At 42.1% G+C, this 25,830-nt stretch overlaps 1 long non-coding RNA gene across 1 annotated transcript; it reads right to left on the reverse strand.

Moving 5' to 3' along the window:
- Window positions 1-15,880: 15,880 nt before the first annotated feature.
- Window positions 15,881-20,265, reverse strand: LOC111845882 (uncharacterized). The gene is made up of 2 exons (XR_002838756.2): window positions 19,652-20,265; window positions 15,881-16,559 (listed from the first exon to the last, which is right to left on the reverse strand). It is a non-coding gene; the product is annotated as an uncharacterized lncRNA (long non-coding RNA).
- Between the last annotated feature and the right edge of the window lie 5,565 nt (window positions 20,266-25,830).

Here is a 25,830-nt window from a genome sequence, read left to right on the forward strand (position 1 = left end):
AAGTAGGAGCAGGAGGTGGGGACTGAGTGAACAATATCATGACACTCCGATAAAAACTCAAGACCAGCGGTTTCAGTCACTTTTTGTCTGAAGCTCATAGTCTGAGTTAACATCCAGTAGAGCGGAGTGGTAATATTTTCTCAAAAAACAGGTAATTGCAAAGGTAAATTACGGTCTCTATTTTCTATTTTCTTGCACTTCATTTTTTTACAACCTTTTTCTGTTTACATATACTTGTATTTATTTTATGGATCTTTTTCATCCAAAGAGTAAGCAGCAGTTAAGGGCTTAGTAGTGACGTCACTCTAATCCACGACCTCTAATCCACGACCTCCAGGCAGCGATTCGATATGTGGCGATATTTGAAATGTTACTGCAATTGGATCCAGTAATAAATGATATACATTTTCAATACAGTGATACAGTGTATGTCGAAAAACTATACACGTCTCAAAAAACAAAAAATCTGCACAAGAAATTAAATTATGTATTTAAATAGATAGATTTATAGTAAAATATGGGACAAATTGCTAAATAGTTTAGATAGATACTTTGTTGAATGTGCTGTGTAGAGCGTGGCTGACATTGTCCATGATGGACCACAATCAGAGTCATTCAGAGTCCTTCAGAGTTCCTTTTTTACGCCGCTGACATGTGGAGATCCAGCTCTCCTCAGCAGCCGGTCCAGCATCCCTCTCCTTAATGCCGACTCCCCAGCAGACCACGGCATAGAAGAGAACACTGGCAACAACACACTGCTATGCACCAAACTTGAAGTTTGATTATTTATTTAACTCAAAGATCAAGCACACCTCAAGCAAAGCAAGGGAGCAGTGAGTTAACGTACATATAAATATTTGGCGGCTTGTAGTTGATTGCATCCAAGGATGCAATATTTTATACATTGTATTTTACACTAAAAGCAACTGTTGTTTGTAAGAGATGATCATTCACCTGATTCCTGTCTAGGGAGGAATTACAATCATGTTGAAAGAGTTTTTGTTTTTCAATCTATTTTTAACTGCTATGCATTTACAGTGTATTTGATAGTATTGTAGAATATATTTTGAAATGTTTTGCATTTAAATTGCCATTTTATAAATATTCAGTATTTGAAAGTGCCAATCTGAGAAGAAAAATGTTGCAGGAGAGGTGAATACACAGGAGCCCTGGTGAATCAGACAACCAGTCAGGAGCTGAGTCTTTCCAATGGCATTAGACGGTAAGTTGTAAAAGCATTAAGCCATTTGTTCAGAAAAAAAAATCAGTAAGGGACTAATAGCCTACTAACTGAGTACAGAATGGTGAAGTCACTTTTTATTAAAAAAAATAGTATTTGCAAGTGTTTCCATCAATAAATATTATAGTGCCACAACTAGGGCTGGGCGATATGGCCTAAAAATAATATGGCAATATTGTAAGCTATATCACGATACACAATATATATCGATATATTCTCTCTTTCTGGGAGAGAACTACATTTCCCAGAATCCCCACGTATGAATTGGTTTTTGCGCGTGATGCACGAGTCGAGAGTGCTTGCAAAAACGCTCCAGTTTAGTCAAATCTTTCCCTTTATTACAGGCAAAACTTGTGTTTTAGCTGATAAATAACAACAACCTGCCTTCAACTCACAATATTGCTGTCTACTTGATATTTTCAGCATTAATGTGATAGACACGCGTCTGGAATTATTGTGCCGCGGTTTACATCGCGAAGAATGTCATTTATGCTTTTTTTTTAATGTATCTACTTCTGTTTCTTTGGAAACAGAAAGTCGTTCACCAAGTTGCTCACTTCCATCTCCAATTAATGTCTCTGAAATGACGTGGATACTCTCTCTGCACGTTCGCTTCCCTCCACTTCCGCAACAAAACACACATGCTAGAAGAGTGTTGTACAGTTATAGGTAACCGGAGCACCAGAGGGAGCCTAACAGCTAGCAGGTCCGGGATGGAGATGCTACGTATGTGAGGAACAGGCGCTACCTCCTCCAGACACCTGAGAGCTTCGTCCCTCCTGCTGTTGCTGGATCTTCGTCGACCACTGCAGAGCCCCCACCAGACACAAGGGCCGCTGTTGTTGAGCCAGCAGTGGCGCAGGCAGATGAACCTGTGGTCATCACACACTGGGGGAGAGTATCGAAACCCGATACAAGGACTACATGGTTCAGTCTTGAACTGTTGCACGCAAATGTACTGTATGCTCTAGTTGTTAACTGTTGTGTTCTATGAATAGTTACTTTTGTGACATATAGGTGTTTCTATTCCTCCGCTTGGAGTTATGATAGTTCTGTCGGCATATTTCACCCTTCTTGCATTTGTTAGGAGTTTATGCACATGGCTCCCCCATGTTATTCAGTCTTCAAGAAAGGGGATGTAGATTGGTTACTGTTCCCTGTTTTAGGATATGACTGAATCAGTGGCGAGAGCAGGCTGGGATACGGGAGTAAAAAAAATAAAAGAACAAGGTGCACGTACTGAATAAAGGAACCAGACTAGTCGTTCTACAGCTGGTAGTCTGTATGCGCACATCTACACGAGGGGAGACAGAAGACTGTAACTAGCCTGCTTCTGACCAATAACACACTGCCCGAATAAGGATCTCCTAAATAAGGACAGCGCTTATTTAATATTTGGTGTAGTGACTGTTTGTGCCCAGCAGGGGGACACAAATCCCAACCTCCGCTGCCGGAGAACATAACAGAAAGCCTGTCACAGAAAGAATTAAGAGATCACACCATGTTTTTATACAAATCTGCATTTGAAAATCCTGTTTTAATCGTGGTTCTGCTGGCAGAAGGCTACGCTGAGCAGCAGGTTGCTTCTAGGTTCAAAATTTCTAAGACAGCAGTACAGAAGAACAAGTTGTGGCAGGAGACACTGGGAACGACCAGAAACCAGCCAGAAGCCACATTCTGATGCCTGTCCCATGACTGTCAACTTATCCAACAGCTTCTCATTAATCGGAGGATAACATCAAGTGACCTTAAAAATAATGGGAAACATTAAGTGCAGGTGTGACGTGCACTGATAGGACAGTTTGTGTGGTAGTTCCGATGTTCAGGTGTGTAAAACTGACATTGAGGAGATGTTCAAGCCATTTACTGTGGATGGGTTTTTATCTCTATGAAGCTAAGACTTTTCAAAGCCAACCTTTCACTTTGCCATGTTCTTAACATCAGCCCAAAGTTTTATTGCAGTGTATTAACCTCTGTGTTTGAAGATGTGCTATATAAATAAACCTGCCTTCCCGTCCCTATAATACGCTTAGTTTACCGTCACTGCAACAATTTGGGTTTCCAGCTCCTCCTAGTGATCAGGCAACACGATGTTCCAGTATTGATTTCAAAGTGTTTTTATTTTGTTCATTTATAAAACATATTCAGTTTGTGCACAGCGAGCTGGAAATAAAGTGAAGGGGGCATATTTGCCAATCTCTGGTCTACATAAAACTTCACAGAAATCCTTGTTCACTTTTTGCTTAAAATTTGCCCATATCTTAGCAGTAATGGAAAAATAGAAAAACAGTACATAGACTTGTTGTTGTGATTTCACACTCCATGATAAAGCTAAAAGAAGCACAGAGAACTGTCTGATGGTGGAAAAAAGTAAAAAAGGAATAAACTCTTCAACTTACTGGGAAGTTTGGGGGCTGGGGGCAGGATTGGCTCTCCAGCTACCAGATAAAGCTCACATTGGTCCATTCGGACTCGTGTGGTGCTGAGGCATCACCCACTGCATGGCTGCCCTCAGGTTCTCATCCCTGAGGTGATACACTGCGTGGGGAGCGGGTTCCTGGGTTCTTCTTTATCTCGAAGTTCCTTTTTGACTACGACTGGTTACTAGAATCCCACCTGTCTTCTGATCCTGCTGGTTGATAGTGGTTTGGATTTGGTATCCTGTACATATTGCTCTGCACTCACCTTTACCTGAATTTCAGCTGTGATTCTTGGATTATAATTTGTACCTGTTGTCCCAGAGTACAATCCAATAAACCCACAGACTGTCTACGTGGAACTAGAACCTCCTTCATTACATTAGACATCAGCTGCTTTGTTGCCCCCCAGCTCCCTTAGATGCTAAGAACTGAAAGCAGCTCTAACAGTCTGCAAATTGCACGTGAAAACGAGTCAAGTCACATTAATGAAATATTACTGAAATCTCACGTTGCACAAACTCATTAATAAAGTTAACACATTCAAGGATCTTTATGTTGCTATCTTATACATATTATATAATTTTGTATTTGTGCAGCTTTTCATTGTACAGGGTAATTGACTGTTTACTATGCCCAAGACAATATACTCCTGAATCTTTTGAATCTCTATAAAACAGTATTACTAGTTAAAGCTTTTGTGGCTGTAACCTTGAGGTGGTCGGTCACTAAGTGTAGGTAGGAGACCAGACTACGCCACCTAAGGCCCCGCCCCTTAAGATGTATGTGTCACGCCCGGCTCGTCCGATCCTCCTGTGTGCCACGCCCCCCTCATTACCTTGTGTTAATTCCCGATTGTAATCACCTGTTACCTGTTATGTTCAACCTGTTCTGTGTATTTAGTCCACGTCTGAGTCAGTATTCCCCAGATCTGTCATTAACGTGAGTTTGCCACGTGCTCCCCTTCGTCCTGTCCGCTCCGAATAAAACCCCGTTTTCTAGTATTCACGGCTCTCTCGCCTGATTCCCCGCTCGCCCGACACGGATCCTGACAGTATGGTTACTGTTACCCTCAGGATTCCCTCAGCTACGTCTCATAAATGACAAAGAGACTCATATCCCAGCATAAAATTAACAGCCACCCCCCCCCCCCGGCCAAAAGAGGACCCTCCCATATACTAAATACACATAAAGTTCTTATTTCTCCCAAGCTTTTGATAGGTAGAATATATTACTTACACTATAACTGTGACCAGGTGGCATGGTGGTGCTGTGGTTAGCGCTGTCACCTCACAGCAAAAAAGTTCTGGGTTCGATCCCCTTGTCACCCAGGGTGCTTTTCTGTGTGGAGTTTGCATGTCCTCCCTGTGCATGTGTGGGTTTCCTCCCACAGTCCAAGGACATGCAGATCAGATCAACTGGCTACTCTCTAAATTGGCTGTGTGTGTGAAGTTTTGTCAGTGTTGACCCTATGGTGGACTGGTGACCTGCCCAGGCTGTACTCTGCCTCTCACCTGTAGGTGCTGGGATCAGCTCCAGCTTTCCTGTGACCCAGATGGATAAGGTGGTATAGGTGATGTAAATTGTGATTTTATGTATCTGTCATTTTTGGTAAACATTCTTATTATAGTGGGTGTATGGTGTAATTTTTAATAAAAAAAAAAAAACAGTCAAATCCCTACAACAAACTTAAAATATAATACATAGTAATGTTTTGAAGTCAAACTAAGCTGTTCCTTTTGTATTTAATGGTTTTCCGTTTGAGGAATTTGCAAAAAAACTCGTCCTCGTCCGTCTGACAACTGTTGCGTATGTTGGTCCAGAAAGTAATTCAATTTCGCCACGTAGGCTACGTTCTTAAAAACTGCTTTGTGTTGGATATATCCCGATTATATGCCGTGGGCCTTTTAATCTGTTTGCTTGCAATTTCACCAGGTAGGGTACCTTCTTTAAACTGCGTTTTGTTACACTACATATTTCGGGATGTTTCATTGTAGTCTTTGTAAATATGTATATAGTTTAGCCTAACCCAGCCACTTAAGGGAGCAAGCCAGCTCAGCCAGGTGCCGGTCCCAAGCCCGGATTAATGGGGAGGGTTGGCGTCAAGAAATAAAGAGACTATCTTCACTGCATCACTGATTAAAAAAAAAGTAGGTTAATGATTCTGTGCTGTCTAAATTACAGTTAAAGTACAATTTGAATGACATTGGTTGTTACATGACGTTTGAATGGGCTGTACCCGGAGGCATGGACGCATTATGAGAATGAGAAAGACGTGTGCACACTAATTAACCTACACCCTATTCACTTAGACAATACACTGTAATTTTTGCAACAGAAATGGATGAGATGGGCAGGTAGCTGGAGGGGGAATTTTTGTCCTCGGTAAAACTCTGACGGTCTCCACACTGGTAACAACGTTGTTTTCTAGGCACAGCCAAACAAATCTCCTCCTGTCTGAAAAGGTGTAGAAAATGCAATTTAGAATTAAGTGATCAGCGGTCATTGTTAACACACCACAGCACACAGTGCGCAACAACAAAATGTGTCCTCTGCATTTAACCCATATGTGACATCACAACATAGCAGGGGGCAGCTAATTCAGCACCCGGGGAGCAGTGCCTGGGGGCGGTACCTTGCTGGTCGGAGATTTAAACCAGCAATCTTTCGATTACAAGTGCGCTTCCCTAACATCTCCTCCATCCTCAAAAAGGCCCAGCAGAGGATGTACTTCCTGAGACAATTGAGGAAGTACAGTCTTCCATGGGAGCTGCTGATCCAATTCTACACGGCAGTCATTGAGTCTGTCCTCTGCTCCTTCATCACAGTCTGGTATGGAGCAGCCACTAAGCAGGACAGGAACAGACTGCAGCGAGCTGTACTGACAGCAGGAAAGATCATCGGTGCCCCTCTGCCCTCCATCCAGGACTTGTACTGCTTAAGGACTAGGAAACGAGCAGTTAAAATCATTTCAGATCCGTCACACCCAGGACATAATCTCTTCCAGCTCCTCCCCTCTGGCAGGCGCTATAGAGCTCGGTACACAAAAACCACCAGACATAGGAGCAGCTTCTTCCCTCAGGCCATCACCCTCATAAACAGCTAAGCTGTCACCTGCCTCATATCAATATTCAATATTCTCTGTCTACACTCTACGTCGCACCTTAATAATGCACAATGTTACCCACGTGGGCTTGTATATAATATTATATGTTTCACACTTGTAATTTTTTGTACAGTGTAATTTATTGTTTGTTTGTATAGTGTCATTTATTGTTGTATAGTGTCATTTATTGTTGTATAGCTTGTATAGTGTCTCTATGTACGAGAGAGTCTCAAGCTGCCGGAACAAATTCCTTGTGTGCCCCAGCACACTTGGCGAATAAAGGCTGATTCTGATTCTGATTCTGATTCTGATTCTAACCATCAAGCCACCACTGCCCACAATAAATATACACTTTCAGAGACGTGTACATTGGGGTGCCCAGAGAGCTGGGGGTTAAGGGTCTTGGTGAAGGACCCGCAGATGTGCTGAGGCTGGGTTTAAGCACACAGGCTTTGCCCACTGAGCCATACGCTGCCCCCATATTTTAGCTGCTAAAACTTTACAGTTTTTGTGAGGAACAGTCGAATTCTCTCGTTAAGTTTTTTGTGTTCTTGCACCCACACTTTAAAACTTGTTTCAGCGCCGCCACAGATACGTATGTGTGTGTGTGTGTGTGTGTGTGCGCACGGGAGGGGCCAGTGTTTTGCCCCCAGGGCCTTGTATGCAGTTGTTCCTCCACTGACTACAGTATTGTTTTTAGTGGCATATTTGACAAAATTTGTTTCCAGAACACCCAGGACCAGCCATGACTCAGGCAGTGACATGCACAGGCTTTTGAAGGGGTAGGTTCTTGAACCAGGGAGAGGCATTGCTTAGGGTGAATTTGATCAACCGGGGGGGTCTTAGGCACTCGTTGGGTGTCTGGTCTGTTGACTCAGTTTATGCTCCAACCGCGGTGAGTGGCGTCTTGTTGAGGGAGACATTTTACTTGCAACTTCACTCGGTGGTTGATGGCTGCCCATGAGGTGACACTCCTCTGGTCATGGGTGACTTCAGTGTGACCACTGGCACTGACAGTGCTGGCTATGAGGATTGTGTCGGTCCCCATGGGTCTGGACACCAGGGTGACAGCGGTTCCATGTTCCTCGACTTTGCAAAAAGTCAGGGGCTGCGGGTCACTGGCTCCTTTTGATCCTGTATCCTGGTTCCAATGCCCTGAGCCACAACGTTGGACTTGGTACTCCAATACTGGTGGTGCGGCGAAGGAGATCGATCACATCGCGCGACTTGGGGGCAACTCCTGTCTGTACCGGGAACTAAGGAGGACAGTTGTGAGGGCTCTAAGGGCAGTTAAGGAGGTGCTTTTTAGACAAATCTGTGAGCAGGTGACACACCATCTGTGGTCTGGTGACCTTGGCATTCTGGGCAATCTTTGCTTCCATTTGGGAGTCAGGCATCATCCCAACTGCCTAGAAAATGGGACTTGTAGTCCCCATCTGGAAAGGGAAGGGTGATTGCCTGGATTGCGGCAACTACAGGGGGATAACACTGTCACGGATCAACCCCGGGGATCCCCGACTGACGTCAGGAAGACCACGCCTCCGGGGATTCCTTCATCCTACCTTCTCCATTTTGACAAGCTGTCAGCTTTACGCAGCTATACCGGGTTGTCCGGTTTCTCCGGTTTTCATTGCAACCACCTACCGCAAACTGTTGCAGGTCGTTTCTAAATTAGGGAGGCTATTTTAACCATCGGATCTTGCACCCTGATGCGAGATCTTCTAGAGTTTTCTCTGAGTTCGAGCGTTTTCCTGTTTATGCCTCTCCGTGTTTTCTGACCGTTGTTCTGCCGTTTTGACCCCAAGTTTCTGTTCAGCCGACGTGAATCGCCTGACCCCAGCCTGTACCCTGACTACGAGACCTGCCCAGCCCCCAAGATCGACTCCGCACATCGCCCGACCCCAGCCTGCCCCACGACAACGATCCAGTCCGCTCCTTTGGTTTATTTTGAGCGATACGTTCGCCAGTACAACAATCTGGACTACTGACAACCTTCATTTATTATTAAAGTCACTTCGCCTCTGATTCCGCGACAGCGTCCTCTTTTCCCCAACTAAAAACCCTGACAAACACAGCTTTCAGTGCTGGGTAATAAGGTCCATGCTTAGATCCTCCTTAACCAGATCCGTGATCACTTGTTCGCCTATCAGTGACTGGAGCTGTCTGGTTTTACACCTAAGAAGTCTACCATCGGCCGCACCTGGCACTGAAGGTTCCCAATGAGCACAAGCGTGAATATCGGTGAAATCGGTGATCTGTGGAGTCAGTGGAAGCTCTGATCGGGGCTCTTGATGGACTGAGCGAGGAGTCTGAGTGTCTGGGATTGTGAAATCCAGGCCTTTAATGACTTCTTAGGCACAGCCATCAGTAGTGTTTTTGTCTGCGTGGAGAATGTCAACCTTGTCAAGAGATTCACTTACCTGGGGAACAACATTCATGTCTCTGGTGACTCTTCCTATGAAGTCATCAGATGGATTGGGAGGGCATGGGGGGGTCATGAGGTCGCTGGAAAGAGGTGTATGGCTCCTGATACCTGTGCAAGAAGACAAAGGTCCAAGTCTTTAGAGTCCTGCTGCTCCCTGTCTTGCTGAATGGCATGCTCCCCAACCTGACCTGACCTGATTTGAGGTCCAGAAAGTTCATAACTGTGTGTTGATCAGGCTCTGCATGGAATCACAGGTTTTTCCTGCCTGTCATTGTCATTATTTTGCTATGGGTGTGAATGAGCTCAACTGACTCTTTGTTCCTCCCTGGTTGCTCCACTAAGCTCCACAAAGCTTCCTAATAACAGTGAGATTAATCACACCGCGCCCATCTCCACCCCTACCTCAGTTGAAATATGAACATTGTTTCAAGTTATTACTGAATTCCAATAGTCATTTTCCCGGTTCACCTTAAATAAGAGACTGAAACAAGGACCTGAGCAGGTCATCCAGCTTCTACTCTAGTCTAAAAGGATACAAAAGTACCACATCTGTCCATCCTAACCTCACATAACAGGACATTAAGGAACTCTGGGCTTGACCTCCTAAGCTGGACACGAAAATCCATAATCTTGCAGGAAGACATCTCTGCAACACTTTGGTTTGGTTTTTCTTATCGTGTACCTAGAGTTTGGAATAGTCTTCCTGTTAGTGTAGCGCAGGGGTCACCAACTCCGGTCCTGGAGGGCTACTATCTAGTAAGTTTTCTATCCTACCTGGCTTCTGATGAGCCACACCTGCTCCTGGTATTTCCCTGAGAACTAGTGTGGCTCATCAGAAGCCGGGTAGGATAGAAAACTTACTGGATAATAGCCCTCCACGACCGGAGTTGGTGACCCCTGGTGTAGCGCAAGCTAAGACCCTGGGTTCCTTTAAATCAGAGCTAGATGAGATTTTAACAACCAATGTCACCATCTGAACCAGAGAAAGGCTCAAATGATAGAGATTACAGAAGGATTCCCTCAGACAGGGCTACAGATCTGCTGGGAAAATGTGTGGGAATTATTTTCTTTCAATATGGGATTAATTGACAACATACGCATTCTTCAAAACTACAGACCAAAAGGAAAAGTAGCAGGAGAAAAGGAGGAGCAGGAGGTGGGGAGTGAGTGAACAACAACATGACACACTGATAAAAACCCAAGACCAGCGGTTTCAGTCACTTTTTGTCTGAGGCTCATAGTCTGAGTTAACATCCAGCAGAGCGGAGTGGTTATATTTTCTCATAAAACAAGTAATTTGCAAAGGTAAACCACAACCCTGAACAAATAGGTAAGAGGCGTATACATTTTTATTAGGCATGTAAATCGTAAGCTTTGCAATGATATGATTCGATCTCAATGTGGCAAGGCAGCGATTCGATATGTGGAAATATTTGAAATGTTACTGCAGTTGGATCCGGTAATAAATTATACATTTTTAATACAGCGATACAGTAATACAGAGTATGTTGAAAAAACCATACATGTCTCAAAAACACAAAAAAATCTACACAAGATACTTGTATTTAAATGGATAGATAGATGTATAGTAAAATGTGGGACAAATCGCTAAATAGTTTAGATAGATAGATATTTTATCGAATGTGCTGTGTAGAGGGTGGCTGACATTGTGACATTGTCCATGATGGACAGCAATCAGAGTCATTCAGAGTCCTTCAGAGTGGTTCAGAGTCCTTCAGAGTTCCTTTTTTCCGCCGCTCACATGAGGAGATCCAGCTCTCCTCAGCAGCCGTCCAGCATCCCTCTTCTTAATGCTGACTCCCCAGCAGACCACGGCATAGAAGAGAACACTGGCAACAACACACTGCTAGGCTGTACTTACTCTCTGAAAACATAGGAATATAGGTTTACTAAACTACGTAAAATGTACTGTAATGTATTGGTCTGTACGCTCTGCTAAGGTGAGTCGCTAAATTGCTTTGTGTGGAATTTTTTTCCACAGATGTTAGTATTAGTATTATTATTTAGTATTTAATATTAGTTTTTTGGCAGCATTTTGGCATATTGTCATGGTTTCATATTATTATAATAAACCCAGAATTTTGGCTGCCGCAATGTTACTAATTACTCCATAGCTTATTACTAGTAAATACAGCCAGATACAAAGAATCAATTCCTTTTGTTTCCTTAAACATTTGAAAGTCCCACCATGTGGCACCCACTCAGTCTCAGGGACAGTCACAGCACTGGACAGAACACTGCACACTCGATAAATTACAGATTCACATGAATGCACTTCAATCAGGACATCAGACTACTGCACATGACAGTGGAATCTAGCAGAACAGTCCAAAAGTATTAAGGAACACAGGCTCACCACCCTGTCCATCCCCCATTATTAGAGCAGCACAAACATAGGGCAATCTCTGCTAATGCGCACACGCACACACACACACAAATTAATAGCTCATGAAAGTTTTACACAAAAATGTCCTGATGGCAGAGCACGTGGGTCCAAGCAACTAGAGGAGGTGGGACCAACCAAGCAGATGTCTTGGTCCCGCCTCCTCTAGTTGCTTAGACCCACCTCCTCTACAGTCTGATTGGTTTTCTCCCTGAACCAATCATTTTTCATTCTGCCCTCAGAACAATTTTGTGTAAGTAAAACGCCTACAACCAAATTAATATATTTAAATACATTCCTCTGCTCCTGGCAGACAAGACCTTTCCCAGGAGATCTAGAACTTCTGAGGATGATGGCTACCTTAAAAAGGATCAGTATCGTTTTAGCAATGAGAGTCAAAATGCTTAGAAATATTGCCAGTATGACAGTATGAGTATGTTCCTGAGGTCCACAATTCTGAATGATAGTCGGTTCCCACTTTTTCATTGTCATTGACTGATCATTCTTCTTTAGCAAACTGATACTTATTCATGTCAAAGACACCCGTTTCGACTTTGCTAAACTCCATATTATAGTATGTACAGTTCATTGTTACATTTTTTCTCAATTGCTAAGATGCATTTCCCAAATTCTCAAAGCTCAATAATCAGCCTCTGCCACCAGAATGGGGAAGTGGTACAATAAGCCATAACTTGCACCTGTAGAATAGGAGGAAGCTCTTTATTCTTAGAAATCTTCAAACAAACTGCCCAATGTATACACTGCTCACTGTGCATTATGTTTAGCATGCAGTGATTTATACAATGAGCCACTGTCAAATATGAATGAGACATGTACGTTCCTAAAATGATAAAAGGAGCATCTGTTATGATTTGTTTATTAGAGACAATTGAGAATAAACCTAATCCACACACACACACACATAGATATCTTGTCCCATAATAATAAAAAAAGATATATGACAAATGTACTTGACACAAGATGACACAAGACAACAAGTGAAATGTGCCGTACAGCACAAGGCATGATGAGTTTTATGTGTTTGCAGATCTGATCTTAGTTTGAATACAGTCTTCAGTTCCACCAAGTTCCAACAGGGGGAGCCAAAGTGCCAACAGGGGGAGCACTGACAGGAGAAATGGGCAGCGGAACTACAGAGCAAGAGAGACCTCTTCACATTCTTACTGTCAACGTTAATGGACTGAAGAAAAATGGCAACAAACTCTTAGAAGAAATTGAAAGAAAAAGATCTGAAAACAATGAGGTTGATGTTGTTTTACTAACAGAGACTCACATTGGAGAAAATGATACTTTGGAAAATTATGAGAACGATTGGACAATATTCTTCACACACTATGATTCCAGGTCCAAAGGAGCCGGAATTCTGGTGAACAAAAAAGCAAGCTTCAGATGTTTAGATCAAACTCTTGATGATCTTGGTCGTTATGTGATTGTGAGTTGCCGGATAGCAAGTAAATTATGCACTTTTGTAAGTGTGTATCACCACAAAAAACAAAGAGGACTTCTCAAGGAACTGTCTGAAAAAATAAAGCCCCCGTACACTGATATTCTTGTGGTTGGGGGGGACTTCAACACTGTACTTGATGAAGAGGAAGACACAACGAGTAAAAAGTACAACTCTGTTCATGACAGAATAAGGAAGGAGCTGCTGTTCTTCATGGATGAACATGACCTTATAGATGCCTGGAGAAAGAACCACCCTGATGATAGAGAGTACACTTATAAATATCGGCACAACCGTGTAATGTATTACAGCAGGTTAGACTACTTCTTCATTAATGCTGACAAATGGGAGCTGGTCCAATACTGCAGAATCAACAGAGACAATATATCTGATCATCGGTCTGTTTCACTAATACTTGATATAAAAAAGGAAACCCAAGAATGCATGATTTCTTCCAAAGTGCATGACCTGCCGCAAGATGAAGACCTCACAGAATTACATCCTGTCAATATTCCCTCAACAAATGAAGATGAAGACTATATAAAAAAAATGAAAGAAGAAAGAAAAGACAAGACATCTGAATACAGTCTTCAGTTCCCCCAAGTGCCAATGGGGGGAGCCAAAGTGCCAACAGTGGCACTGATGGGAGAAATGGGCGGCGGAACTACAGAGCAAGAGAGACGTCTTCACATTCTTACTGTCAACGTTAATGGACTGAAGAAAAATGGCAAAAAACTCTTAGAAGAACTTGAAAAATTAAAATCTGAAAACAGTGAGGTTGATGTTTTCCTAACAGAGACTCATGTGAAAGATAGAGATGATTGGGAAAATTATAAGGAGGATTGGAAAATATTCTTCACATGCTTTGATTCCAGGTCCAAAGGATGCTATAATTCCAAGTTAGAAAATAGAGCTGCAATTCTGCTGAATAAAAAAAGAGACTTCAGATGTTTACCTGAAATTGTAGATCAAAGCGGTTGTTATGTGATTGTGAGTTGCTGGATATCAAGAAGATTATGCACTTTTGTAAGTGTGTATCACCACAAAAAACAAAGAGGACTTCTCAAGGAACTGTCTGAAAAAATAAAGCCCCCGTACACTGATATTCTTGTGGTCGGGGGGAACTTCAACACTGCACTTGATAAAGTGGAAGACAGAAGGAGTCTACTCAACAACTCTGTTCATAACAGAATAAGGAAGGAGCTGGTGCCCTTCATGGGTGAACATAACCCTGTAGATGCTTGGAGAAAAAAAATCCCTGATGAAGAACAGTACACTTACATGAGGAATATACCTGAAATCAGCAGGTCAGACTACTTCTTCATTAATACTGACAAATGGGAGCTGGTCAAAGACTGCAGAATCAACAGAGACGATATATCTGATCATCGGTCTGTTTCACTGATCCTTTATTTGAAAGATCTTCAGTCGCCAACACGCCACAGGGTGGACAAACACACACGCACACAACTACAGGGCCAATTTAGACACACCAATCAACCTATCCGGCGCACTTTTGGACTGTGGGAGAGCATGCAAACTCCACACAGAAAGGCCCTACACCCGACCCAGGGACCGAACCCAGGACCTTCTTGCAGGAAGGCAGCAGCACTAACCACTGAGACACGGCATTGCTGCAGCCCCCTGCCTCTAAAATTAAAGAAAAAAAAATATTGGATCGTTAATATTTTTGTACTGATCCTTCATTTGCAAAAAATGAACCCTGAGGATGCTGATAATATCATTCGGTCAGTGGGCCAACTTAAAATTAACCGCTAAAACAAATAATATTAATGAGGAAAACTTATTATAAAAGACTACAATACTGACAAGGTGCCTGTTGGTATATTTCAAGAAATGTATCACTATGATGAAAAAAATCCTAGTGGATAAAATCACTTGTGAGAACCTCCATTACAAAGACTGGGATCTCTGAAGGACACTCTTTCCGCAGCAAGGGGCACCTCCCAAAGATGATGTCTTAAGGCTGGTGTATATTTTTGCATTGAATTGATGCCATAAGAACGGTGCCATAGACTGTGCCTTAAAGTGGCTGCTTACTGAAAGGTGCTAAGCAGTGACTGCCTTTGAACAATGATTCTGCCCACATTCTAGAGCCTTTGATGCATCACTAATAATGAGGAATTACATAAAAAAAATCCTAATTTCATTATTCTACCTGTATGTTAAACAAAAAGAATTAGGATGAAAAGCTTCAGCTAAGTACAGCAACTCTAAGCTGCTCTTAGTGCATGTAAGTGAGAGATGGTGTAAGTGAGAGATGGTGTAAATGAGAGATGGTGTAAATGAGAGATGGTGTAAGTGAGAGATGGTGTAAATGAGAGATGGTGTAAGTGAGAGATGGTGTCCTGCACCTCCCATCTGGAATTTTTCCTGCCTGATGCTCAACTTACAGTGCCTGGATCATCATGAACATAAATAGATTGCAGGCTTCTGAAGACGGATGGACAGAAACTAATAAATGAAACACATGAAGGACACCATTTATTTGACACGGTGTAATACAATGTATCATACATTATATATTTGTAATGTGAATGTATTACTGCTTTTTATCAATACATGAAAACATTCAACCATCTACCAACTGCTTATCCAGTATGGGGTTGTGGGTTTAATGAATACAGGGACAATTTCATAATTAGGATGTTTATGATTAATATGCTAATTCTTAGTATTGTAATAGTTTCATAGCTAAAAATTCAAACTTAATATCAGAATTTGAACTGATCTGTCACTTTGTCATTACAATTGAAATCTCACTTTAAATGTATTTCACAGAAACCTGGCCAAGCAAACAGCTTCACACTGATGGTGACAAATTCTAATATTTCATACTTGAATGGGGTTTTGCCAACAAATGCACTGTGCAGGAATCCATCTTAATCACTGCAAATTAATATACCTAAATAAGTTAGCGAACAGCGCCGACTATTGGCAGAAAAAAAAGTTATAAAGTATGAATTGAAATGAAGTCAAAACATAAGAGCAAGTGACGAATTTGTCTCTGTGCCTCTATATGTTCCCTGACTCCCTGTATCGCTAATTGGTCTCCATGCAGGTCATTTATCCATCAGTTCACCAATGACATCGTGCTGGTTCCAAACACCATAATATCAAGTTAGATGAATACTACAATATGTGCAATAGTACGCCTTAAAAGTGATGAAAGTCCATCTTTGTGAAACTCTGATTTTATTTTTCAACCTTGAATGTTGCGTTTAATAATCAGATCACATTCAACGGGCCATCGTTAAAAGTAACACGCTTTTATTTGAACCTGGACATTATTTAGAGATATTAATTAACTGGAAAAGGTGACGTTTCACTGCAGTTTAAGATGAAAGCTGGTGCGGAGGCAGGCGATTTTCTGGGTGCCGCTGGAAACGGTAATCTGGGCTTCGTATTCTCCGTTAGCGAGGCACGACGGCACCTCGACGTCGCTAATGTTCAAGACGGTGGGCGGCAGGTGAAGCACCACCTGGAAAAGTAAGGGGCAGGCTGTTAGACGGCAGTTTCATGCTCATTACAGAAAGAACGGTTCCCATCAGTCCACTGTCATGTCTCATACTTATTATTAAAATATGTCTGTCCTGTGTTTTTATGTAATTAATGTTCTCTATAGCCCCCCTCCCCTGGCTTCTCTGTAAGCCAGTACAATAAAATGTGAAGTCTTAACTGGCAGCCTTGTTGTTTCTGCGCCCTACTCAAAAGGTCACTGCACCGACCCAGCAGATAAGTTTTAAAAACAAAAAAAAATAGCTCGCGAGGGGAGACAGAAGACTGTAACTAGCCTGCTGCTGAGCAAAAACACGCTGCCTGAATAAGGATCTCCTAAATAAGGAAAGCGCTTATTTAATATTTGGTGTAGTGATTGTTTGTGCCCAGCAGGGGGCCACAAATCCCAACCTCCGCTGCCGGAGAACAGCCATGGAAAGAATTAAGAGGCTACTCCATGATTTTAAACTAATCTGCGTTTGAAAATTCAGTTTTAATCGTGGTTCTGCTGGCAGAAGGGTACGCAGAGCAGCAGGTTGTTTCTAGGTTAAAAATTTCTAAGACAGCAGTACAGAAGAACAAAGTGAAGCAGGAGACACTGGGAACGACCAGAAACCAGCCAGAAGCCACATTCTGAAGCCAGAGATGACGGTCAACTTATCTGACAGTTTCTCATGAATCGGAGGATAACATCAAGTGACCTTCAAAATAATGGGAAACATTAAGTGCAGGTGTGACGTGCACTGATAGAACAGTTCGTGTGGTAATTCCGATGTTCAGGTGTGTAAAACTGACATTGAGGAGATGTTCAAGCCATTTACTGTGGATGGGTTTTTATCTCTATGAAGCTAAGACTTTTCAAAGCCAACCTTTCACTCTGCCATGTTCTTAACATCAGCCCAAAGTATTAAACTCTGTAGATGTGCTATATAAATAAACCTGCCTTCCCGTCCCTATAATACGCTTAGTTTACCGTCACTGCAACAATTTGGGTTTCCAGCTCCTCCTAGTGATCAGGCAACACAATGTTCCAGTATTGATTTCAAAGTGTTTTTATTTTGTTCATTTATAAAACAAATTCAGAATGTTTGTGTACAGCGAGCCGGAAAACAAAGTGAAGGGCCAGATTTGCACATCTCTGGTCTACATAAAACTACACAGAAATCCTTGTTCACTTTTTGCCCATATCATACCAGTAATGGAAAAGTATAAAATAGTACATAGATTTGTGATTTCACACTCAATGATGAAGCTAAAAGAAGCACAGAGAACTGTCTGATGATGGAAAAAACTAAAAAAGTAATAAACTCTTCAACTTACAGAGAAGTTTGGGGGCTGGGGGCAGGATTGGCTCTCCAGCTACCAGATAAAGCTCACATTGGTCCATTCGGAACCCACTGCATGGCTGCACTCGGGTTCTCATCCCTGAGGTGATACACTGCGTGGTGAGTGGGTTCCTGGGTTCTTCTTTATCTCGAAGTTCCTTTTTGACTACGACTGGTTACTAGAATCCCACCTGTCTTCTGATCCTGCTGGTTGATTGTGATTTGGATTTGGTATCCTGTACATATTGTTCTGCACTCACCTTTACCTGAATTTCAGCTGTGATTCTTAGATTATAATTTTTATCTGTTGTCCCAGAGTACAATCCAATTAACCCACAAACTGTCTACTTGGAATTAGAACCTGAAATTGCATGTGAAAACAAGTCAAATTGCATTAATGAAATATTACTAAAATCTCTGGAAATCTCAACACATTCAAGAACATTTATGTTTCTATCTTGTATGTATTAAATAATTCTGTATTTGTGCAGCTTTTCAAGTCAGGTGGAACATTACTTCTAGTAACACTAAAGTCTTGCCCAGCTGGCCCACACTGTTCCTGTCGATCTCTCGGCTGAGAACAGCCTATCCTCGGAGGTGAAGGCAGCTCCTGGTTCAACAGTTGGACGTGGAGCCGGTTCCTCCTGGGTGTGTCACCTCGCTCAGTCTCCAGTGTGAAAGAGCGTGTCGTAGCCTCCTGGCGCTGAACAGTCACTCTGGTTGTCCAAGTATTTTCCCCATCTATCTTCAGTCTGACTTTATCACCAATGGTATGTTGTGGAAGCGGTTTGGCAGAGTACCTGTGGTCGTAGTACTTTTCATAGCACTGTTTTGCTTTGGCATCGTTCCTTTTAACTGTTTCCAGGTTTGGCCACATTGGCCGCAGGTTCTCTTTCGGGACTGGCCGTGTCGTACGGATCTCTCGACCCATCAGCAGCCTGGCGGGGTTTTCAATAGTTGGTTCTGTTGGGGTTGAGCGATAACTCAGAAGAGCCAGGTGCGGGTCATCCTGCATCAGCATCCATTTTGCAGTCTTCATGGCTCGTTCCGCCATGCTGTTGGATTGTGGAAAATGGGGACTTGAAGTAACATGCTGAAAATCAAACTCTGCTGCAAAGTATCTGAACTGTTCAGCTGTGAACTGAGGGCCGCTGTCTGTCATTAGCTCTTCTGGGGTTCCAAAAGGTGTGAAGATGCTTTTCAGTTTCTGTATGACCGAGTTTGAGTTTGTCTTTGGCAGATTGAAGATCTCGAGCCATCTGGAGAAATAGTCTATCATGATCAGGTAATGATGACCTTTGTACTCACAGGTAGGTCAGGCAATGGTGTAGTAAACAGTGACTCTCTGTTCTGACTTGGTCTATGGATATTGCAGTGTTTACGTGTCACAAGCTTTTTCACGTCACTGGCAATGCCAGGCCACCACACAGAACCTCTATATCTCTCTCCGCACTTTGTAAGGCCTTGGTGGCCCTGGTGAATCCTCTGGATCATCTTTTATCTCATACTTAACGGGATTACGATCTGCTTGCCTCGTCCCAGCAGTCCATTGGCCTTACTGAGTGAGCCACACTCTCTGAAGTATGTGCTTTTTAAAATATATATATATAAAAATATATATATATTTATTATTATTTTTTTATGTTAATAAAAATATAAGTAAATAAAATGATGGGAAAATAAAATGAAGTATGTACTTGCTTGCACCGCTACACTCTTCAAATGTCCCGGCCCGCCGTTGTTGATATACCTGAGGACACACTGGAGTTCACCGTCTGTTCTTGTCTCGTCTTTTATCTGTTCTATGGTCGGCTTCCTCACTCTCAGGTCCTCCTCCACTGAATCCACATCTGCTTTAACTTCTGCTTCTAGGTCAGCTGGATGTTGCCTAGACATGGTGTCCGCAATTAATAGGTGTTTTTCAGGGACAAATTCAGCAAGTGGGTTAAACTTCATCCACCTGATGAGCAGGCGCTGACAGCGTATGGGTGTGGAATTGATAAGGGTTACTCATGGCTTGTGGCCTGTATGCAACTTGTATTTCTTTAGGCCACACAGGTACTGGTTGAAATGGTCAGAGGCCCATGCACCAGCAAGGCACTCTTTATCAGTCTGAGCGTGTCTCTGTTCAGCGTCAGTCAGTTTGCGCGAGCAAAACGCCACAGGTTTCAGCCTTCCATCGTGGCTCTGCATGAGGACTCCTCCGATCTGTGGTATCCAGGGTGAACTTCTCCAGCCTGATGGTAAGGCTGTCCTCCTGCCATTCTGGGGTGCGTTTCTCGAAACCATCGTTGCTACCTACGTTAGCAACTTGCGTGGTTCAAACTATGTAAGTACGACGCAGGTGTTTCTCGAAACCATAGTTCAAACTACATAGATACTGCGGACTTACGTGGTGCGATGCATCGTTAAACGACGCAGGTGTTTCTCGAAACCATAGTTCGAACGAACGTTCGCAAACACTGTCGTTAAGTTGTGTAGTTTGAACTACAGCTCACGAGCTGTAGTTAGAAGCGTAGTTATATGTAAATTCGTCAGCGATGGTGGAAAATACAGTGCAATAAGGGTATAGTCACCGTGTAAGTAAGAAATTTAATAATCTTTAATACCTAATAAGAAATAATTTAGCTCTACGATCACATATAATGTGAAGTTGTCTGAAAATGTAGTTTGAAACGTAATTGTTGTGTGGGTCTCTGGTCATAAGTACGGTAACTGTCTGTAGTGAGCAAATCTCAGACTGCAAAGTATTAATTAGCACAGGGGTGGGTAATGTTAGCAGAATGACACTACAGCGACCAGATACGAATCCATGCCTTTGTTCTCGGGAAATTACGTCTGTAATGTTTGGTTATTACACACACCTGTGTATTCCAGTCAGCCAGTATAACAATATTCTGTAAGCGACAACGTCGGAATAAAAGTTATTCTGTTTATCACTCCAAGGAGCGTCGCATTATTTTTCCGCGATTGCTAATTTTCATTTTATTGGCGTTATGTGACTGACAGAAATTGATGTCACAAATAAATATACATGTGTGTGTGTGTGTGTGTGTGATTATTATATATTTTACACAGTTCGCGAGTGTTTGTACGCGACTGGCTGTGAAAGTGCGTTGTTAGTTGTTGCGCACGACTTGCCGTGAGTCTGACCAATCAGCGCTGGAACCATTGTGGTTTAAACTACGGTAGGTTAGCCGTGAGTCTGACCAATCAGCGCTGGAACCACTGTAGTTCCAACTACATAAGTCCTAACTAACTAACTAACTAACGTGGTTCGAACAACTGTGGTACGACGGTTTCGAGAAACAGTCGTTGGTTGGATGTTGGTTAGTTTGAACTACCGTAGTACGATGCATCGTTAATGCTAACTTCCGTCGTTGTTCGAGAAACGCACCCCTGGGCAATCTTTGCTTCCATTTGGGAGTCAGGTGTCAACCCAACTGACTGGAAAATGGGACTCGTAGAATGCTACACACTCGATAAATTCAAGATACACATGAGTGCACTTCAATCAGGACATCACACCACTTCACATAATAGTGGAATCTAGAAATACAGCCAACAGGCTCACCACCCTGTGCAACCGTCAATATTAGAGCAGCACAAACATTTATTTGGAAACTTTGTGGAGCTTGGTGGGGCAACCATGGAGGAACAAAGAGTCAGCTGAGCCCATTCACACCCATGGCAAAATAATGACAATGACAGGCAGGAAAAACCAGTGATTCCATGCAGAGCCTGATCAACACACAGTTATGAACATTCTGAACCTCAAATCAGGTCAGTGTCAGGTCAGGTTGGGGAGCATGCCATTCAGCAAGACAGGGAGCACCAGGACCATAAAGACTTAGACCTTTGTCCTCTTGCACAGGTATCAGGAGCGCCACACACCTCTTTCCAGCGACCTCATGACACCCCCCCATGCCCTCCGAATCAATTTTAATTTTGTTGACGAAACATTTTCGTCAGTCATCGTTAACTACTTTTATTTTCAGACCGAAGCGAAACAATAAATGAAAATGATTTCATGGGGCCTAAAACTTTGACGAAGTGTATTGACACTTTCGTCAACGAATAAAAACGAGAGGAGAATGTTTGCCAGAGACGAGATACAGTCAGAACTAATGTAGTTTGCTTACAGGGGTATTCAACTGGAATTTAAAGAGGTCCAGTTAGAGAATTTCTTGAAGCAAAGGTCCGGAAGATCATAATGTCTAACTATTTAGTGTGATATATATTTAAGTAGCCTGTTAGCTGTGTCAACATTGCATGTAATCAATAGGCCTACCTGACTGTCAAATTAAATTAATTAGGTACAATTGAAAAACTTTTTGACAATATTTATTGTCACGTGACATAGAACTGAGCATATCTGTATGACTGCCGATATGTATAATGTTTTCTCATTTACTAAATAAAAGTAGGGCTGCAGTTCAAAATTAGACAAAATAAATAAAATGTGAAAATTGTGCATGTTTAAATAAAGTGCTTATACCTTAATACATTCGTATTTATGTTACATATTTTAGTTTTCATGGATTTAATTACTGGTTTCGATAACCCCACACCAGTAATAAAATTAAAGTCTCGTTTTAATATGAATGCATACGAACTTATCACTTTAATCGCTATTAGAGTACGATGTGGGCGGTCTTATTATTTCGAAAAGATCATTTATATTTGTCAGAGTAACAACGCAAACGGAATGACGAGCCGTTTAAGGCGAAAACAGCGCATTTTACTTTCCATTTCAAATACAACGCGGGGTTGCCAACTTCGGCCAGCTGGCTGGAGATGTCTGCACACATATGTAACAGTTCTTACCTTGTGAATAATCTGCTTTTGTATTTAACCGTGTAAATACACTTTGCCGTAAGATTTCCTGCGTGAGTCTGAAAGCGTGAGTGTCATTCCAGATGCTTGAGATTTGGCAACCCTGAAAACGTAGATTTTTTGTTTCACCTGAGTTGATTTATATAACAAATAACATTACTTTATACAGTTGTTAAAAAGCGCAAACTTCAATGAACATGAAATCACTAATAAACTACGTCTACAAATATTTGTTTTAATATTTTTATTTTAATATTCAGAAAGAGCAGGCCTGGTGGCACTATAGCCTATACACTTCTTTATTTTTGCACTAATGGAACTACTGATTTTACAGTACAGTTTCCGGGTAAATAAACACATGTTTGTGTTTCAAATAAGATTGAAATCTGTGTCTTTGTGTACTGCATAGTCAGAGCTTAACACCATTCCTTAACATTGGTTTCATTTCATCTTGGTGAACATAATGACTTTCAGAAATCGAAAGGGAAACTTTAAACATTACACTTTGCACTTTTAATTTTAGTCGACTACATCAGCTGTAGTTTTAGTCGACTGTGATCTTATGATATTTAGTCAACTAACATTAGACTAAAACTAAAATAATTAAGTTAACTAAATTATGACTGAAACTAAAATACATTTTAGTCTAAAGACTACGACTAAAACTAAATAAAGATTTGCTGTCAAAATTAACACTGGAATGAATGAATAGCCATGATTCTGGGGATTCTGAGAATGATAACCACGCGTACGGTCATTTATATGCAGACGCAATAAAACAGTCAGTTTGAGGGAAGTGGAGGTATTTACAGCTGAACAGAGTGAACGTCGATAGTCCAATAATTATGTTACAAACTATAGCTACCTAATAATTTCAAGGTAAACAACTTTATGTAATTCACTACAACTGTATTCCATTAAGAACTGGTATTCTTTGGGTAAGGTAAGGAAGGTAAACGCTTATTCGCAGGATCCGTGCCACCTTAAATATGGCATGTTATTTCGACAGAATACGGTACAGGGCACCGTGGCCAATAAGTCAGGGGCTCCGTGAACGTTTCAGCATTTCATTGTAATAAAAAATGCTAACAGTTTGAATGCTTTTGGTCACACGACCACTGACTCTGGAATTAAACTGTTATTTTAAATAAAATTAATTAAATTCGGAATCTGAGTTGTATGGTCTGCTTCATTTTTCAGATATTATTACTATTACTATTATTATATTTCATTGTATATATTTTTAAAATTTAATGCCTTCTGAAACTGGTACTCTTCCATTGACACCTATTGTGCAAACAATGCATTATCTTCCCCGGTTAAAAGCTTCTTATCAGCAGTGACGTATCTGCGAGTTTCCGCGATCTTTCCGCAGATTTCGGATCATTCCTCTTTAATTCTTCACGGCTAATGACAAAGACCGCGAATGTCAAATGCACGAATGTGAAGGGATTACTGTATAATCTTACATTGCAATACAAAGTGTCTTTATATTATTGCAGAATCTTATTCGTGTTTCTTGAGAAAATGGAGACTCCATCATTAAATTACTTTCACAAAATCAGTCTGATTCTTCATTAGTATCATCCATCCATTTTCTTTGTCTTATTCAGGATTGGGGGGGGGGGCGCAGAGCTTATCCCAGTGGCTACAGGCACAAGGCAGGGAACAACCCAGGATGGGGCACCAACCCATTGCAGGACACACTCACACCTATGGGCAGCTTGGCAACTCCAATGTACCTCAGCGTGTTTTTGGACTGTGGGGGGAGACCAGAGCACCCAGGGGAAACCCCACGATGACACGGGGAGAACATGCAAACGCCACACGGGGAATCCTGGCAGAGATTCGAACCCGGGTCCCAGACGACAGTGCTAACCACTGCACCCCCACACCATCATCAGTATCAGTGGTTGAATATTCCTCCCGTACTTCAGAAGCTGTGGCCTGTAACAAAAACATTTATGGAATGTTTGATCCCAATCCATCCATTACTTAATCACTGCTAATTAAAACTAAATAATGTCCTGGCAGTTATCTTTACAAGCCCACAAATTCACTGAAACAGTAACAGTTATAGATTGCCATGCAATGATAAGGGCACTGAATATGAAATGTCATTTAAATGTTTACCTTGTGTTCCCCCCCCCTTGTGTGCCGTACCAGGTGAGCAATGGCCTCTTCCACTGCGGAGACCGTGACCTGAGGATTGTTCCTCTGTTGTGCTCCTGAAGTACAACACAGACTTTTAAATATCTGAAAGACTAAATTGCTTATTTTAATATGATAAGGGTTTTACATGTTTACATATGTTTTATGTTTAACATACAAGGTCACCTCACAAAGAATAAAACATTAAAAGTAATGACAATAAAAATGCTGACAGCAGTAACGTCAAATGACGAGACAAATAAGAACATGACAATAATACCTATAGTGGGTTTGCCAGCCTAAGGAGGTGTTTTAAATTGTGTTATTGAGTCCAGTTGGCAGATGTGTAATTTGATGTTTAATTGGTGTCAATGTGTATCTTACTGATGAGAAGGCTGATTACTCCCAGACCCTCTATCCTATTCTGTTACTTCTAGTAACACTAAAGTCTTGCCCAGCTGGCCCACACTGTCCCTGTCGATCTCTTGGCTGAGAACAGCCTATCCTCGGAGGTGAAGGCGGCTCCTGGTTCAACAGTTGGACGTGGAGCCGGTTCCTCCTGGGCGTGTCACCTTGCTCAGTCTCCAGCGTGAAAGAACATGTCATAGCCTCCTGGCGCTGAACAGTTACTCTGATTGTCCAAGTATTTTCCCCATCAATCTTCAGTCTGACTTTATCACGAATGGTATGTGGTGGAAGTGGTTTGGCAGAGTACCTGTGGTTGTAGTACTTTTCATAGCACTGTTTTGCTTTGGCATCGTTCCTTTTAACCGTTTCCAGGTTTGGCCACGTTGGCCGCAGGTTCTCTTTCGGGACTGGCCGTGTTGTACGGATCTCTCGACCCATCAGCAGCATGGCGGGGGTTTCAATAGTTGGTTCTGTTGGGGTTGAGCGATAACTCAGAAGAGCCAGGTGTGGGTCATCCTGCATCAGTATCCATTT

The sequence above is a fragment of the Paramormyrops kingsleyae genome, chromosome 4 (genome assembly GCF_048594095.1).
Source record: "Paramormyrops kingsleyae isolate MSU_618 chromosome 4, PKINGS_0.4, whole genome shotgun sequence".
In the NCBI taxonomy this organism is placed as follows: domain Eukaryota; kingdom Metazoa; phylum Chordata; class Actinopteri; order Osteoglossiformes; family Mormyridae; genus Paramormyrops; species Paramormyrops kingsleyae.